Source organism: Aethalodelphis obliquidens, unplaced genomic scaffold (assembly GCF_003676395.1).
Source record: "Aethalodelphis obliquidens isolate GAN/ISIS:26980383/991018 unplaced genomic scaffold, ASM367639v1 scaffold25, whole genome shotgun sequence".
Classification (NCBI taxonomy): domain Eukaryota; kingdom Metazoa; phylum Chordata; class Mammalia; order Artiodactyla; family Delphinidae; genus Aethalodelphis; species Aethalodelphis obliquidens.
Window position 1 is genome coordinate 14597007 of NW_020837969.1, and position 19173 is coordinate 14616179.

General features: G+C 37.8%; 1 long non-coding RNA gene across 1 annotated transcript; it reads left to right on the forward strand.

Annotated features, from left to right (window-relative positions):
* Window positions 1-428: 428 nt before the first annotated feature.
* On the forward strand, window positions 429-7774 carry LOC113628972 (uncharacterized). Its single transcript, XR_003436306.1, has 3 exons — window positions 429-572; window positions 5306-5389; window positions 7296-7774. It is a non-coding gene; the product is annotated as an uncharacterized LOC113628972 (long non-coding RNA).
* Window positions 7775-19173: the final 11399 nt, after the last annotated feature.

Here is a 19173-nt window from a genome sequence, read left to right on the forward strand (position 1 = left end):
TAAGCACTGTAATTCCAAGGGAAAAATCAGGTACCAATGACAAGGATTTATCTATTTTCTTTCCAGTAACTGTAAAATATAGGGTCATTTACAGTCCAAGAATCATATGGTATATATCTATAGAGTATAAAATGTCTATTAGAATAAAATATCTTGCACCATTGTGATGGTTAATTTTGTGTGTCAACTTGACTGGGGCAAGGGAAGCCCATATAACTAGTTAAACATTATTTCTGAATCAGTAAAAATGCTTCCGGAAGAGATAAGCATTTGAATTGGTGGACTGAGTAAAGCAGATGGCCTTCCCCAGTGTGGGTGAGATCATCCAATCCCCTGAGGGATGGAATACAAAAAGGTGATGGAAGGTTGGATTTACTCTCTGCCTGACTGATGAACTGAGACACTGATCTTCTGTCCTCAGCCCTCTTGATTCTGAGGCCTTCACACTCGGACTGGCATCTACACCATCCACAATCTGCTCTCCTGCTCTCAGGCCTATGAACTACACCACTGGCTTTCAGGGGATCTCCAGCCTGCAGACAGCAGTGGGACATCTCAGCCTCCATAATTACGTGAGCTGATACCTTACATTAAATCTCTTTCTAGATATATATTATAACAGTATTTTTAGAAATATAATTATATACTAGCTCTTTCTGGATGTAAAATTATAGTATATTTAAAATATAAATATGCAATACAAATATGGCATATTTGTAAAATAAATATATAATTAAACATAACAATTTATGGTTATTAGATATATATTATATAATTATAATATCGACTATATATTAGATGTATCTATATTTAATAAATATATAGTATTAAGGTATTTAATACGGTATTAATTAATGTATAATATTATATGTATATATTCCATTTGTTATGTTTCTTGGAGAACCTTGCTTAATACAACCATAAACATCCTTATTTTCTGGTTGTGCTGGATAGAATAATGATCCCTCCAAAATGCTCATATTTTAATCCCCGGAGCCTTTGAGTGTGACCTTATAAGGTGACCTTGCCAGTATGATAAAGTTAAGGGTCTCCATATGGAGAGATTATCCTGGTGGGCCCTAAATGTAATCACAAGGATCCATATAGGAGAGCAGGAGAGGGAGATTTTATTATAGAAGAAGCTACTGTGAAGACAGAAGCCAGACACTAGGCTGCTGGTTTTGATGATGGAGGAGGGGCCACCTGCCAAGGAATGTAGGTGGCCTCTAGAAGTGGGAAAAGCAAGGAAACGGATTTTCCCCTTGACTCTCTGATGGAACCAGCCCTGCCTTCAGCTTGTCTTCAGTCCAGTGAGACTGATTTTGGACTTCTGACTTCCAGAACTGTTAGAGAAAAAATTTGTATTGTTTGAAGCTACTAAGTTTGTGGCAATTTGTTACAACAGCAACAGGAAACTAATACAGTGATGAAACCTATTCTGGACTCAGTTTTCTTCTCTCCTGATAAAATTTCTATACTCTGTGTCTCTTAGGCATTTCGCAAGATGCATTTGCTTCTGGACATCCCAATCCCATAATTCTGAGAGGTCATCCCTTACAGAAAGTCATGTGGATAGGGTCAGGCATAAGTCCTGGGGCTTGAGGAAAGTCTTACTCAGAGCTTTTGGAAAGGTCCCAGGGGAAGGCAGTTAAGGATCCGTGGGGCTGGTTGGGCTATAGGCAAGACAGCCTGTGCAAGCTGGGCATGGTGTTCCTCTCAGTACACAGTGGTCAGTGGCCAGTCCTCAGGAAGGAATAAGGTAGCCTGGGTCTTGGCACTTGGTCTTCTGCTCACTCATGCATCAGGATACACAAGCAGATGATGGGTGAACCAAGAGAAGCCACAGTCTCTGGCGAATTATCCCTGCAAAATGCAGTCAATTTCTAGAATCATTGGATCAAAAGAGGTAGACATCCAGAATGATGAAACCCAGAAATTGCCCAGGGAGTGAATTTAGCATAATTTAAGAGTAAGTTCTTTGGTTCATTTTAACAGACCAGAGACTTAAAAAATAGTGTAACATCTGAAGTTTTGGAATCTATGCTTTATTTCCCCTGTGCATCATCCTTAGGCTTTTCTCAAGTGAAAATTTTCAAGGGAGGGAGTGCTGACCATGAGCCAGCTGCTCTCTCCTGGCAAGCAGGCTGACCACAAAGAGGCAAACATAACAGGGTGGAAATATCAACTCTCACTTCTTTTTTGCTGGCTTAAGACTTGGTAAGTTGTTTGATCAGCCAAGAAATCTAAACTGCAAGCAGAGAGTCTGCATTTCTGGGCCATAATCTGTTTACCCCTGGGCACCCTGTTCTTTGCTTGACTCCCCTGCCACTCTACCTTACTTTCCTTTGAGTCATAATCTACTTGAGATGACATGGTCTCTTGAAGTGACTTTGCTGCGCCCCAATGACTTGCAGAGATTTCAGGATGCAGGGTTTTCACCTTTGACTCACAGCTCTCTTTTTCCTTTGAAAATGGACTGGGAACGAATCTAACTGATAATAGTATTCAATCATTACTCATTTTGAATCTCCTAAGAATGGTGACCAGTCAGCTCATAAGGTTGTAGGATGAGTTCTTTCTTGGAAGGCACCTTGGAAGGAGATTCAAATAAACCTCAGAGAGACAGTTTTGTGTATCTTCCATGGCTGAGATAAAGTATTTGAATTCTGCATAATTGGGTTATTTTCCCAGAAGATTATCAGCCCAATGGATACAGACTCCTGTTGGGCTCTGCTATTAGTTTATCAGGTTTGATGAGAAATAGATACAGACAGGACATAGTCTATGCTCAGACTAGATTCCCATTACATGTGGAAGAAGAGCAGATCACAGCAGGAATTGGAGGCTGCAGTGTCTGCAATTAGCACGGGGTTTAGTCTATGGCTGGGGCAGCTCAAGGGTGTGAGGTACTGTGCACCACCTGGGAGAAGAGCTTTGAAGGAGGTGGTCAACACCTCTATTTGATCTTTACTGCATGAGACATCACCTAACACTCTTTTTACTCAGTGCCCTATTTTTTGGCTCTTTCTGGATCTCCATCTCCTATCACTGTCTTCTGCTCCTTAGCACAGGAGGGGACAGGCAGGTGAGAGAAAGCACCGGCAAAAGGGCAAGGAGGATGTGAGGATAAGGCCGACTTCTGGGGAAATTTCTTTTCATTAACAAAGGTGCTGATAATTCAGGCTGTGCACACAGTGGAGAGGGCAGGAACCCAAGTGGATTCACCAGACGTTCCCATTCTCAGCTCCCTAAGATATTTGGAATTATTGCCAGGGGTTAGAATCAATACGTGCCATGAACATTGCCATTGTTCTCAGACCGAATAAATAATATATGCCATTTACTTGTGTTACTATGCTTCAAATATAACAGAATACAGATTTATTTTTAAATGAACTATTACTTTTCTGTTTTTCATTTGTTCCCCAATATAGCATAGTATAATTAATAGTACCATCATATGGACATCTGGAAAACAAAGCTCTTTTTTTTTCAAATTTTATAAAACTAAGAGCAGACAAATTCTGACACCTTAGAAGGACCAGATGTTTTGTTGGATAAATGCAGCCATAACTTCCCCAAATACAATAGATATTCTGTTCACACAATATAAACCTGTCACTGTATGCATTTTGTTCTTTCATTAAAATTTGAGAATTAGCCTATTTTATTTCTTTCAAAATCAGTTGTTTGTCATCAGCTAGCTGTGTCGTTTAGAATTAAAATATGAACAGACATATTCTTCCTCTTAGAAAAAAATATAGACTGAAAAGGGGGGGATTCCTCACAATTCTATGACTCAAGATATTTAATATTAATATCTGGGTGTATATCCTTCTGTAACTTTTAAAATATACATGCGTATATATAATATGTTTTAAAAGAGATTTTTTCCAGGCTCTATTTATAGCTTGTTGTCATTTTTCTTCAATTTAGGATTAACATTTTTCCATGAGACAGCTTGTTAAAATTTGAAATTCCCTATTAAATCATTTTCAAAGGAATCGGTGATTGAGGTAAATCCAGGTTTCTAGAGAGCGGAAAGGAATTCTTGTTTCCCTTTGAAATCATGCCTGGAAGATATGACAAGCTAATGTGACTACACAAATTTTTTTTCTAACACATCTTCCTCCCAACTAAATAATTATGATTTCTTTCCTTATGCCACGTGTTCTTTTATGCTTTTTGTTCTTTGTCTGTGACTAAAACCTCTTTAATTAGGAGCTAGAGAAATCACTCTAATTTAGGATTCATTTAAAATTCACTGGCCTGCACTTACAATTCTAATCTTTCACTGCTTGTGTCCATTTATTAGGATGCTTTTAGCATTGCATAGCTTCCTGTCTCTAAAAATAAAAAGTTATTTCAAAGCCTATTTAAAAGGCTCTCAGGAGTGCATAGATATCAAATAGCACTCTAGTATTTCACAGATTTTAGTTTAAATGAGATAGAAACATGTGAACTAAATTTCCTTTAATAAAAACACAAGCTTGCAAATTACAGACTGTATAATATTTCCCTGGCTGTAACCTCAGGAAGAGCAAAGTACCTCTTCAGGGGATAAATTTTAGACTGAAAGAACAATAAAATGGACTCAGAGGAGAGTAACAGAATAAAGGCTTAGAAAATAATACCTGTAGAGCAAATAACAGAAATATATTTTTTGCCTTGGTAAAATGGCTGTTAGCAATTACAGAGTTTACAATGGCAAATTGAATAATGACCACTGTTAACTAATGTGAAGGATGAAACAAGAGCTGGAAGCCTTAAAATATTTAGGTCACATCCCTCTAAAAGGACATTAGAAAAAACCAGTCATTTATTAGAAAGACAGTGAAGTTGACGGAGAGTACATTGGACCGGAAGTCAGGAGATCTGAGTTCTATTTGGGCACTGCCTCTGATTCATCATGCAATCCTTCATACATCCTATTATCTCCCTGAATGACAGTTTACTCATCTTTTAAATAAAATGATGGAACTAAGATATCGCTAATATTCCATCAGCCCTGACATGCTATGATCAGGGTAGTATCATTCTTATCCAGTGTGGCAGAGACTGTCAGTTGCCTTCTCCAACATCCATCTACCCCTTCTACCTTAGAAACAAATCCTGATACTTTAGCTTTAGAATAAAAGACTATATGTCTTAGTTTCCCTGTAGCATAGTGTGGCCATGTAACTAAGATCTAGTAAATGAAGTGGAAGCAGATGAATTGCATGGGACCATGGGAAGGTAGCTTTAAGGGAGCTGACTCAGCTTCAAGGGGTCCCTTTTTTTCTTGTTCTTTCTTTTTCTCCTTCAGACACAAGATTCAGATGAGCTGGCTTAAGCTTCAGAAGTCACCTTGGACCATGAGGTGATCTTGAGAATGGAAGCAATCGTCTAGGTAATGGAACAAAGATAACATCCTGGGTGTCCTTAATGACACCACAGAGTCACCATGTATGTCCTGGTCTGTTCTGTGCTTTTTTACATGAGAGAGAAGTTCATATCTATCTTTGTTAGGCAATGCTATTTTTTTTCCTTTTAAAGCAGCTATATCGAAAATTAACTGATACAGTCAATAAAATGTGATTATTGTTGTTTTAAAATAACTACAGCTACCAATTATTTTTCACTTAGTAGATGCCAGACATTGTGCTAAGTGTTTTATGGACATTGTCTGATTTGATTTGTAAAATACAAATACTTATGAGTTAGGTGTTATTATCTATAATTTATAACTAAGGAAATAGAAGCTTAGAAAGATTAAATAGTATCTACAGGGTCGTCATGGAGCTCATAAACGACCCACCTTGGATTCTAAACCAGTTTGGGATGACTCTAAAACTTGTTCTCTCAATCACTATCATCAGTTTAATGCAGTCATTCTTCTCTGTGGGTAAAAGATGTACAAGGAGCACAATGTTAGATAATATTTCTAGAGAGCCTTATAGAATTATCAAGATGTAGAAAATATTACATTTAATCTTTTCCTGAACAAAAGTAGGAAACAAAGATACATCATGCCTGCACTATAATATAGATAATAACTATCCCCAGATAATAACTAACTATCCCCAAACCTTACTTAGACAAATATTTTACCTTTATATGAGATTTTTTTAAATGGAAATGACATTACCTGATATCAAAGACTACATTGGGGATTAAATACAATGATATATGTAAAGTTAATAGGTACACAATAGGTGCTCAATAAATGATACCTGACAGCATTATTATTTAAGGGATCCATAGTGATAAATATGAAAACCTGGGGGAGTCAGAAATATTAGGTTCAAATACAGCCTCTGCAACTTGGTAATTTTGTGAACACAGTTCAGTCATTTAACTTAGAGGCATTTAATTTTCTAAGGAATGGGTTACTTATTTTACAGAATTATATTTAGAGGTAATGTTTTTCAAGTGCCCATTCCAATGCTTGACATGTTCTAGAATCCCAGCAAATGGAAGTATTAATATTATCATTATTATTCTTCTCAAAGGAGTCTAATAAACTGGTTTGCCAACAGTTATTTTCTCATTGTTTTATCAACTTACATGGAAGAATGCTTGCTGTGGGGTGTGGCTGAGCGACAGCAATGTGTGCCTGTAATTCAGAGGCTGCTGTGGGCTGTTTCTGTCAGCGCAGACAGCTGCAGTACGCACTGTGACAGACAGTGCACTGGCCCATTTTGCTGGTCCTGCTAGACTGCTTTGCAATTCAAGTTTGTCTTCTTCAGTCATTGTTTCTGTGCATGCCTTCGTCTCCTTTCTGCCTTTGCCCTCTAACCAAGGTCATCCCAACCTCAGCAGGCCAAGAGGAGACTGGTGCTTGCTGGAAACACAGGGCATAATTATCATGAGAGAGAGGTACCAGGCTAGATGGGGCTTTACAAAGTGGGTACTCCATGTGAAAACATTTTCACGCATTTCTGTTTTTCATTCTTTTGGCAAATTTTCACTCTTTTGAAAACTGTGTCTCATAAAAATCAAATAATAAAACAGTACAGAATGAAAACAAAGGTTTTCTTATATAAATATCACTTATTTAATTCTTTCTAACATTAACAATGCATTTAGAACTTTATCAGAAGGTTGTCCTCAGTTATTAGGAGTGCATAACTCTCAAAGCCTCATGCACAGTTCTAAACTGGTAGAAATGTTTCCCCATCTCTCCTTACTTCCTTCCCCTCCCAGTCAAGTTTGATTTGAGATTACAATATTTACATACCAATTTTGTCCATTTTAAAAGTCCCAGATTTTACCACATCCTTCATGGAAAAAGGATGACTCTAAACTGCTTCTAGGCTACTCGTGATGAAGAATCTGCCGGAAGCTCTGGAGGACAGGTGCTCACTGTCTAATGTTACACAGCTCTCCTCTCTCAACTTACTACCCCAGGAAAGGAATTTTTTCCTGAGCGGGAGGGAGCTGAGGAAGTCTGGGCAATCCACAACAGACCATCTGAAATCATTTTCCCAGGCGGCGGAATAAACACCTAGCCAGACGTTACATTGTTTTTCAAAGAGGTGAGTCCTTTCTTGTTTCCTAACTGCCATCTAAAAAATTATAAACAAAAATGAAGCTGTTGATGCATGCAAGAAATCCTAAGCAAGAAATAGCTCTTCTTTTCTAAAGGAAGCAGTTGTGGAGGGTAGGTAGTGTAGGTCTGGGTGAGTTGTTAAATAGTGGTTTTGAAATCAAGGTCAATTTTCTTTGGTAATAAGGTATATGTAAATCAGAATTTCTGAGATTACTACAAAAGAAAAAGAAGGTGGTTAAAGGATTGGGTGGTTTAACTGTACTTACGTTCTTTTTTATAACTGCATTCTTTGAAGGAAAATGTAAAGTTGTGTTTAGATTCTATAGAAAAAAATTTTAGAAAACCTAGCTAACTTGAGCATTTGTCCCCCTCTGCTTTTTCTGTTACCGTTACCCCAGAATTGCTCCTGCTGCCCTTGCAAGGATGACATTAAAATCAGCAATGGTGTTAGTTTAACGGCTGCTAGACTACAGGGCTCTAGGAATTCACTATGCTTCTTATATTCAACACCTGCCATTATTTCCAAGTGTGTTATTGTCATGCCTCTCTTATTACTTCTTCCTTTGGGCTCCCATGGCAATTTGTACGTGTTACTATTGTAGAATTTATCAAATTGCTTTATAACTAGCTGTTTATGTGTCTTCAATACATAAGATTTTTGATATCAGAAAACACTATGTCAGTAATTTTTTGGCCTCCAGTGAATAGACTAGTGCTTGGTACATAGTAGGTGTTTAATAAATTTTTTATTGATTGAATGAAAGCTCTCCTGGCCATGCCCATTATTTGCAGACAAAGAACCTTAGGGTGTAATCGGATTTAACATTTGATCTTTGGAAAACACTTAGAGAAAGTGTTCCAACAACACTCTTTAATAAAATAAATTTAGTGTGGCATATAAGAATGTGTTCAACCCAGAGATTAGCTTCCTTTTTAATAATGAGCTATCCTAGCAGGTTGTGTCTGGATGTGATGCTTTGGCTCACTCTGGGTTGATATCAAATAATTTTTCTCCATTTCTCCCCTTCTCAGATGTTCTATGGAGCCCCTGTCATAAGTGCAGGGCCAAAGGGAGGGCTGGGCACAGTTTTGCTCTTCCACAGAACATCTCTAATTCAAGCATAGACCATAACCTTCATCACGTCTGCCAACGTACACAGGTATATCCTTGCTGGTGATTTTATTTTTGTTTTCACCTCTGGCTCTTTAAGAAATGCAACACTTCATGGGTGTGGCTTTGCTTCTTGGAACTAGTGACCCTGCGTTAGATAGGTTGCAGTGCCACTGTTGGCAGGCTGCTGGCCCAGAGTCTACTGCTTGCTGAATTAGCCATGTCTGCTTTGTTGAGTCAAACTGGTCTCAGCAGATGCACAGAAGGCATGTTGTGGAAGTTGTGAGTGCCACTTTCCCTCCACCCCCTTTAGAACAAAGGCATTTATTCCACCAACTTCTGGGAGTGTTGGCAGCTGAAGGGTTGGCAAGCCTTGTTGGAACTGCGTCACAATTCAACTTCCATCCACCCCACCCTGCTTCCTTCAATTATCCATGTGTATTGGTACCATAAACCTCCTGCATGCAAGTCTTCATCTCAGATCTGTTTCCCAGAGAACCGCACCTAACACAGATAGGAGCTCAAACCTACATGCACATTGAGACTTAATGATGGATTTAGAGCATAAGGGCTGGAGAAAGGGAATGAATCAGTACGTTGTAGACTCATGACAACTAGTTCTGCAGGCTCTTGTTCAATCTGGGCCCCTGAATTCTCCCAGGCTCTAGTGGGAGAACTCTGATATCAGCTATGATCTAAGTCCTAGCCTTTCACAGGCTAAGATTCTTTAGTCATGACAACAGGGAATGTCCTGAGCTGAGAGCTATCAAGCATTCATAAAAATCCAAATCTTTGAGAATCACAATAGGGAAATAATAAAGCAAAATTGTTAATATCAGATAAACTTGGGTTCAAATCCTTACTCCAATAATCATGAGATCAATAATTCTAGGTTATTTATTTTACTATTCTAATTTTCAGTGTATTTGTTGGTAAATAATAATGATAATAATAATAAAAAACACTACCTCAGATAACTCTTGTTATGTTTAAGACAGAAAGCTCACGCAAAGCATATATTTTAATGCCGGACATTTTTAAAGCACACAGGATTTTTAATTACGAGATTCTAATTCTTGGCTTGAATATACTACTTACTCTCCGTTTAAAGACTCTGTGGGATGGGTTTAATAATCTTCACCTCAAATTAGTTAAGTTTTGCAACTTTTTTTATAGAAACCTCTTCTTTACAGCTAACCCAAAATCTTCTGTAGCAGTTTCTACCCCCTTCTGCTTATGGCTCTCCATGTTGTATATGAACATTCTAGCTTACTGCACATTTTCTTTAACCTAGAGTTATGAAGACTTATTCAAATCCTCAGTGAATTAACCAAACTTTGAAGAGAATATTTTCATCTCTGTTCAATAGATTCTCTCTCATCTAGAAAAAAAAGTGCCTTATGATGAAAACCAATGTTTATCTCTGGCTTTCCTCTACTCTGTGCTACTTCTAAGGCAATCAAAGATTTCCAAGCCAGTTTATAGCCCCACTTTTTTAGAACTCTGAAGTTTCCTTTGTGGAATCTTAAGACTAGCCTGGCACATAGTTTCTGTGCCCATGCAAAGAGCATATGAGCATCCAGACACTTGATGCCCAAATGCTTCTCATTACGCGTGAACTTCCACCCAGCACTGGGCAGATTACATGGCGCCTGGAATTCCAAGTGAGCAGACGGCAGCCCTGCTCTCTCTTTGCTCTTGGGCATGAGTTGGTGTGGTCACTGTCATCCTCACTGGGGTCACCTTTCCCTGTCAGGACCACATCCCCAGGTTTCCCCATTCCCTCTTAGAGGTAGATTCATCTGAGTTTCTTCCTGACCTAAGTGTTACGAAGCAGAAGCCATTGGCATTGTCTCAAAGCACTGGGTAGGCGGGCCGGCCTCTTCTTTCCCATCCACCTCAGCATCAGGGACCCGCTGATATCTCCCATTCCCAGCATGCTCCTCTACTTCTTAAAAATACCATGGACATGACTTACAAGGAAGTAAAATGACTAATACGTATGGGAATATCTTTTGAGTGCGATGGCAAATATGGGCGAGATAAAGGTTAAATATTTACCTTAGACAGAACTCTACTTTGGAGTTTTCATACATTTATTTATATATGGGCGGGCGAAGGTGAGGGAAGGGAAGAGAGAGGGTCGTGGCCACGAGGACAAAGTGGGCAATTCCTGCAGAGCAGCCTCCTGAAGGAGCTCAGAGCCCAGATCTGGGCTGAGCTGGCCAGCAAACTAGCTCTTTGTTCAGACAGACAGGCTTTCTCTTGGTTGTTTCCCTGTTGTTGCCCTTACGTCAGATATGCATGGAGTAAGCTTTTTCTCTGATGCCCTGGGCATTTAGAAAGCTGGCTCAACCTCCATGCCACCCCCCTGCCCTTCCTCCATTTGTTTGTTTAATCACAACCTGAAATGAAGAGAAATATTCATTTTTTTGGAAGTTAGTTCTTTTCACAAGGTCAGTTTGTGCCCATTACCCATTGAGAGGAGGACAACTTAAGCAAATGATCACATTTAATTAGAAAAAGAATGAGGCTTAGCTCATAATGACAATGGGCAATTTGAGTAATTAAAATTATTTTAGCAAAACATTGATTTCTTTTAAATTAAAATATGCCCAGGAGCTTATTTATATTTTATATATATTCAAATGACTTTTTTGTAATTCAGTCTTCCTCATTTTAAACCACTTGTGAGCTGACTTTTCCATTTATGCTGGAGGATGTTCTGTATCTCAGAGTAAAAATTGACAATGACCCATAAATACTTTAAATTAGTGAAACTATCTCTTACTAGCTAAACCACAATTCCTTTAGTGCAATAGCTGGGGAAAAGCATAGTAGAATTATAGAGAAAACAGTTCTTGGCTTTAACTTCTTATGTTCAGCAGACTTCTTATTGTTGAGATTCCCTAAATTAAAATGCAAAACTCAGCTTCTTGACTAGGCTCGCTTACTTAACCTTAACAAAATATAAGGGTCTGTTTCATTAATCAGAAACACAGCAGACATAGTGCATGAATTTTATCTTCCACTTTGTCCTTTGTATTTCAGAATGATGAAAATATTAATAAAAGTCCTTGGATTTGGCAGCCAGACGATCGTATTCTCTTTGTTTCTATCATGTTCCTATGTAAAATGAATTTTTCAGGCAGACTAAATACCTTAAGGGGCAAAAATTCCTATGATCCTCTCCCTGGGAAATCTTTAAAAATAGAATAAATTTTCATTTGTCTGGGTGCGGTTTTTTAAGCACAGTCTGTCTTTGGCAGAGGTATAGGTTAGTTGACCTACGGATGTTGCTTTAAGCTGTACGATTACTTAGGTGGAGAATTTTCTTTTAATCCTTGCCAGATTTAATTTATCACAACAACGCATGTTCTTATAAATGTTGTAAAACAAAAATGGGGTGCAATCTTCTTTTCCATTGTAAAGTAATAAAATGGTTTATTTCTCAAATTTGGGAAAGTAAGATTACATCAGGAAAATGTATGTTTTTCTCCTCTTCAAACCTCTCCTGAAAGGTAGTGAAATATGATAAATGGCATGCTACTTAAGACAATGTGTTTTCAAACAACTGGACCAAATCAGCAAAATGGAACCATATGCTCCATCAAGACCACCTTCACATTCCTCACGTGAATCTGAAGCTGGGCATCTGGACAGACCAAGGGGGTTGACCATGCTCAGGTGTGCTGATGGATGCTGACAGAATGGGTAGTGGGAGAGGGCTGAGGAAAGCGATTTCACAGATACGGTTACAACCTGTTATGCATATATCATCTGTCCTCCTGCTGGCCTCCCAGACACGCTGTGGGCAGCCACAAGTTCCCTGCTGTCCAATCCCCCCTGCTTGGAGTGATTATGTTATGAAAGTTTTCACTTTAACATAACTCCAAAAGAAAAGAATAGTGTAATCATTTCAGTACATCGATCATTAATACACATACACACGCACACACACAGGCATAACAGTGGGTCAGTTTTTAAAAACCGTATTTTCTCTATAGGCAAATTACAAATCATATTTATTCAGGTATTTCCCAGTTCCTTTTCTTTCTCTCTTTCAAGAGGAAATCCAAAGTTTGTTTGTTTTTAACAGTCAAGCTTTATTGAGGTATTAGTAACTTACGTGAAAATGCAGGTGTGTGTGCAAATCAATGTTGTTTTGGTGAATTTATACAACAGTGTAATCATCACTACAATCCAGTTTTAAAATGTTTCCATCACCCCAATAAGTTCCCTGTGCCCATTTGCAGTCAATCGCTTCACCTATCTCCAGTCCCAGGCAAGTACTGAGTCTTTTCTGCCCCATAGATTTACTTTTTGTAAGAAATTTATAGAAATCAAATAGTAGAATACAATACAATTTTTGGAATGCTTCTTTCACTTAGCATAATGTTTTTGAGGTTCACCTGTGTTGTTGTAGCATGTATCAGTAGCTTTTTTTTAAATTGCTGAATAGTATTCCAGTGTATGGGTATACCACATTGCTGTTTTGTTTTTTTTTTTTTTCCAATCAATTCACCAGTTGATAGACATTTGGATTGTTCCCAATTTGGGCTATCATGAATACGCTGCTCTGAAATTTTCAGATACAAATATTTGTATAAATGTCAGTTTTCATTTCTTTTGGGTAGATAGCCAATAATGGAATTTTTGTGCCATATACTAAGTTTATGTTTAACCCTTTTTTAAGAAAGAGAAGTAGTTTTCCAAAGTGATTGTATTATTTTACATTTGCTTCAACGATGTGCGGGGGGTTCCAGATTTTCCTGGCCAATACTTTTTATCGTCTGGGTTTTGATTATGGCCATCCTAGGGGATATGAAGTGGTATCTCACTGTGATTTTTTTTGGCGGTACTCGGGCCTCTCACTGTTGTGGCCTCTCCCTTGCGGAGCACAGGCTCCAGACGCGCAGGCTCAGAGGCCATGGCTCACGGGCCCAGCCGCTGCGCGGCATGTGGGATCTTCCCGGACTGGGGCACGAACCCGTGTCCCCTGCATCGGCAGACGGACTCTCAACCACTGCGCCACCAGGGAAGCCCCTCTCACTGTGATTTTGATTTGCATTTATCTAGTGATTTATGATGCTGAGCATCTTTTCAAATGCTTGTTGGACATTTATATATCTTCTTTGGACAAATGTCTATTCAAATCCTTTCCCCATTTTTAAATTGGGTTGTTTGGATTTTTATTATTGACTTGTAGAAGCTCTTTATAGATCCAGTATACAAGTCCTTTATGAGATATATGATTTGAAATATTTTCTATCAGTCTGTAGTTTGTATTTTAATTTTAAAAATTTAAAAAACAAAAGTTTTAAAATTTCGATGAAGTCCAATTTATCAACTTTTCTTCTATAGATAATGATTTTAGTGTCATATCTAAGAAATCTTTGCCTAACCTATTTCAAAAATATTTTTCTCTCATGTTTTCATTAGAATTTTTATAGTGTTATCTCTTACATCTAGGTCTATGGTCCATCTTGAGTTGATTTTTGTGTGTGGTATGTTATAAAGAGCTAAGGTGATGATTGCTATTGCTGTTTTTTGCATGGATATCCAATTATTCCGACACCATTTGTTGAAAAACATTATCCTTTCCCCACTGAATTTCTTTGGCTCTTTGTCAAAGATCAATTGACCATAAATATAAGGGTTTATTTCTGAACTTTCTGTTCTGTTCCATTGATGTGTATGTCAGTCTTTATGCTAATCACACTGCCTTGATTATTGTAGCTTTATAGTAAGTTTTTTTTTTTGCAGTACGCGGGCCTGTCACTGCTGTGGCCTCTCGCGTTGCAGAGCAAAGGCTCCGGACGCGCAGGCTCAGCGGCCATGGTTCACGGGTCCAGCCGCTCATGGCATGTGGGATCTTCCCAGACCGGGGCACGAACCCATGTGCCCTGCATCGGCAGGCGGACCCTCAACCACTGCACCACCAGGGAAGCCCTATAGTAAGTTTTGAAATTGAGTAAAGTCCTCCTACTTTGTTCTTCTTTTCTAAGTGGAGCCAAATCTTATCCTAGTAGCACTCCTTCCACTATAGGAAATGGTTTAATTTCCACTCCTAAAAGAATCATGAAAAGGGGGAACTCATCTTTGCCTTTATACCTCTACAAATGTGTTAGGAACTTTTTATTGGCTCTTGTGTAAGTTAGCCTTTGCAAGATAACAAACCACTTCAAAACTAGTGGCTTTAAAAAAAAAAAAAACATTTGTTTAACTCACAATTCTGAGTCAGCAATCTGAGATGTGCTTAGCTGAGCAGTTTTTCTCCTGATCTCAGTCATGTGTCTGTAGTCACCTGCCAGTCATCTTGGTCATTCTGCTTCTGGTCATTCTGTTAACTGGATGTCAGCTGGGCAATGTGGGTAACTGGGCCATGTGTTTCTCATCATACAACAGCCTAGACTGAGCTTGTTCCCATATGGCAGCAGGGTACCCACAAAAGCAAGAGAAAAGGCTTCTGAAATCTCTGCTCATCTCACTTTTGCTAATGTCCCACTGGTCAAAGCAAGTGACAAAGCCAAAACCAGTATCCACTGGGAGGGCTTTACCAAAGGAGAATACAGGTATATATGAACTAATTGAAGGCATTGCTGGGGTCAGTCCACCACAGTTTTAAGCAGCCTGGAGGAGTTAACTGCTTTGAATGTGAAGAGAATCACGTTTCTGGGTGTACCAAACCAGTTATTTCTAAACAACAGTCTTTTGTCATTGGAACTTATGATTCCAGCTGGATGTCATTGGAACTTCTGAGAACACAGATTCTCAATCCACTGACCCCACATATCATCCGGTAGCGAGTCCTAGAGTGAGATATAGAAAAATAAACTATTTCCTTATAATTTTCCCTCAGATCACAAAACTTTGGGGAAACCCAAAGAACCAGAAATATTTCTTCAATAAGAATAATTAGGGATTCCCAATTCCATCGTTTCCTAACTTAACATGATTTACTTTTAGAACAGGGTAGTGTTAGAGATCCTAGTGTTCACACAGACCAAATCCGAAGGTTGTACCTTAGAGCTGCATTGAAGGGATAAGCATCCTGACATTAGGATACACTACTTTTGTGCAGATAAACAAGTCACACAGGTGTTTTCCTGTATTTTTCTGGGGGGAAAAGAAGTAGAAGCAGCTACCTGTTTTTTTTGGTGGGAAGACAGAGCTATATTTCTAAATTCATGAGTCAAAATTCATTATTGTCTTTTTCTCCATGTGCTGTGGGTCACCACTGGCATTAGAATTTCTGCTGCCGCTGCTGTTATAAAAACACTTGGAATGTTTTAGCAAAGAGGTGAGCTTGGAAGCAAATAAGAGGAAGGAAGCTGAGTAGTCTGGGCATAGCCCAGTAAGTAAAGTTGACCTGCTCACAATCTGTATGGCTTTGGTGAGTAGTTTTATTATGTTAGAACAGTAGTTATTGATTAAATACACTCTTTGGGCCAACCAAGAAAACCAGCTACCAATGATGTTTGTATTGGAAAAAATAATTGAGCGAATAGTTTTACAAATACAATTCATTTATAAATTGGGTTTAACCTGAGTTGTGTTTATTTCAGCATATATATTGATAGATAAACCTGGATTTATCTGAGAATTTGGATAGACTTTTTAGCTAAACTAACCAATTAATTCAATTCCATGTAGACAATTCAAGCACAGCTCCTTGATTTCATTTTTATCTGACAAGTTTGTTGGTTAAAATGATTATTTTAGTGTATTATGTTGGGATTGTGAATATGAAATCAGACCAAATTTAAGTTATTACAAGTCTAGATCACTTGAGGTGCTGAGTAAGAGGCTAGTTTTTTAGTGTTGATGGGCACAGCTGTCATTATATAAAAGAGTTTATGAGGAAATGACAGCTTGTCCTTGGTCACAGATAGGCATAGTTGCTGCCTTCTAGAATGGTGATTTAATTGAATCACCTGCAGGCTTCAGGCTCTGTTTAAATATGTGGATGAAGCAAGAAAGATGATGTTGTCATCACCAAAGGAACAAAATAAAGTTCCTATAACCAACCCTAAAGAAATAGAGATCTACAAACTGCCTGACAAAGAATTCAAGTAGTTATCTTAAAGATGCTCAGTGAACTACAAGAGAACATGAGCAACTAAACAAAATCAGGAAAATAATATGTGACTTATAAATATATTATAAAACTACAGTAGTCAGAACAGTATGGAACTGGCATAAAAACAGACATGCAAACCATGGAACAGAACAGAGAGCCCAGAAATAAACCACACATATACAGTCAACTGATCTTCAACAAGGATGCTAAGAATAGACAATGGGGAAGGATATTCCCTTTAATAAATGGTGTTGGGAAAACTGAATATCCAAATGCAAAATAATAAAATGGGACTCTTATTTTACACCATACAAAAAAACAATTCAAAAGAGATTAAAGACTTAAATGTTAACAACTGAAACCATAAAACTTCTAGAAGAAAACAGGAAAGAGCTTCTTGACATTGGCCTTGGTAATGATTTCTTGGCTATGATACCAAAAGCACAGGCAACAAAAGCAAAAATAGACAAGTAGGATTACATTAAACTAAAAAGATTCTGCACAGTAAAGAAAAAAATCAATCAAACTGAAAAGGAAACTTAGAGAACAGGTGAAAATATCTGCAAACCATATATTTGATAAAGGGTTAATACCTTAAATATATAAGGAACTCCTATAACTCAATAGCAAAAAACAAATAACTAAAAATGGCAAAGAACTTGAATAAACATTTCTCCAAAGAAGATATACCAGCAGGTTTATGAAAAGGTGCTCAACATCACTAAACACCAGGGAAATGCAAATCAAAACCACAGTGAGCCAAAACCATACTTATTAGAATGACTTATTTTTCAAAAAGATAACAAATGCTGGTGAGGATGTAGAGAAAAGGGAACCCTTTTACATTCCTTGGTAGGAGTGTAAATTGGTGGAGCTGCTATAGAAAACAGTATGGAAGTTCCTTTAAAAATTAAAAATAGAATTACCATATAATCCAGGAATCTCACTTCTGAGTATATATCCAAAGGAACTGAAATAAGAATCTCAAAAAGATATCTGCACAACCATGTTAACTGCAGAATTATTCACAACAGCTGAGACATGGAGGAAGCAACATAAATGTCCATTGATGGATAAATAGATAAAGAAAATATGGTATATACAACCAATGGAATATTATTCAGCCTTAAAAAAGAAGGAAATCCTGCTGTATGTGACAATATGGATAAACCTGGAGGACATTAAGCTAAATGAAATGAGCAAATACCGAAGGAGAAATACTACATGACACCACTCACATGAGGCATCTAAAATAGTCAAACTTTTAGAAGCAGAGAGTAGAATGGTAGTTGCCAGGGGCAGAGGAGAGGAAAAAATGGAGAGATTATCAATCAAAGGGCACAGTGTTTCAGTTATACAAGGTAAATAAGTCTTATAGATATACTGTACAACGCTGTGCTTATAGTTAACAATACTGTATTGTATACTTAAAAACTCTAAAAGTGTAGGTCTTGTGTTCTTATTAGAAAAATTAATAACAATAATAAATAGGGTGAGTAAAAACTTTTGGAGATGATAGATATATTTATGGCAAAGATTGTGGTGATGGTTTCATAGATCCCTACTTATCTCCAAATTCATCAAGTTTTAAATGTGTACAGCTTTTTATTTGTCATTCATACTTCAGTAAAGTGCTTTAAAAAAATCAGTATTTGAAAGGGCAAATAAAACTTTTTTATCCACCATATAAGTAAAAGCAAACATTAAAGTGTGATGTTGAATCATAAAAAAAAAAAAAAGAAAGAAAGGTGATGTTGTCAAAGATGAGTGCCTTCATTAATTAAATTAGCAGGAAATTTTACTAACTTTAATTAATATAAAATAAGCCACAGAAATATAGTGATTAAAGCGTGCTAATCTGGTTAGCATCACAATATGTGTTGTTATAGACTACTTGATAATAGAGAATCACCAGACTAAGGCTGGAAACATGCAAGGACCTGTTTGAAAGAAGAGGATAGTTGCAAATGATACCCAAACCTGGAACTGCTGTTGAATTGCCAGAACGTTTGAGGGAGCATGCCTGATAAACAGAGTGAAGATCATGAGGCACTGTTGAATTGATAAAAGCCTTCTTTCTAGAAGAAGGGCTATGAAATACATGACCATCTGCAGTGAAAGGAGCTAAACCTAACTTCAGTGCTTTCACTAGCTGAGCAAGATTTTAGGCAGAAGAGGCCCAGCCTCTCAAAATTTCATATTTATGCAGTCTGTAGAGTAGAAAGATTTATCCAGACCTACACAATGAAGGCAGTGCCCGTTTGAGACATTTAGACAAAGGATATCCACGTATATTGTGGATCGAGAGAAATGCAGTTTTGTTAAATTCAGTGCAGTACAAAGCATATCATTAAATTATCACGCACATCCTCTTCAGTGTTCTGTTTCTTGGTCTAACTTTGCACAGAACTGATTTTAGTTCATGAATGTAGATAGATGGAAACTCTC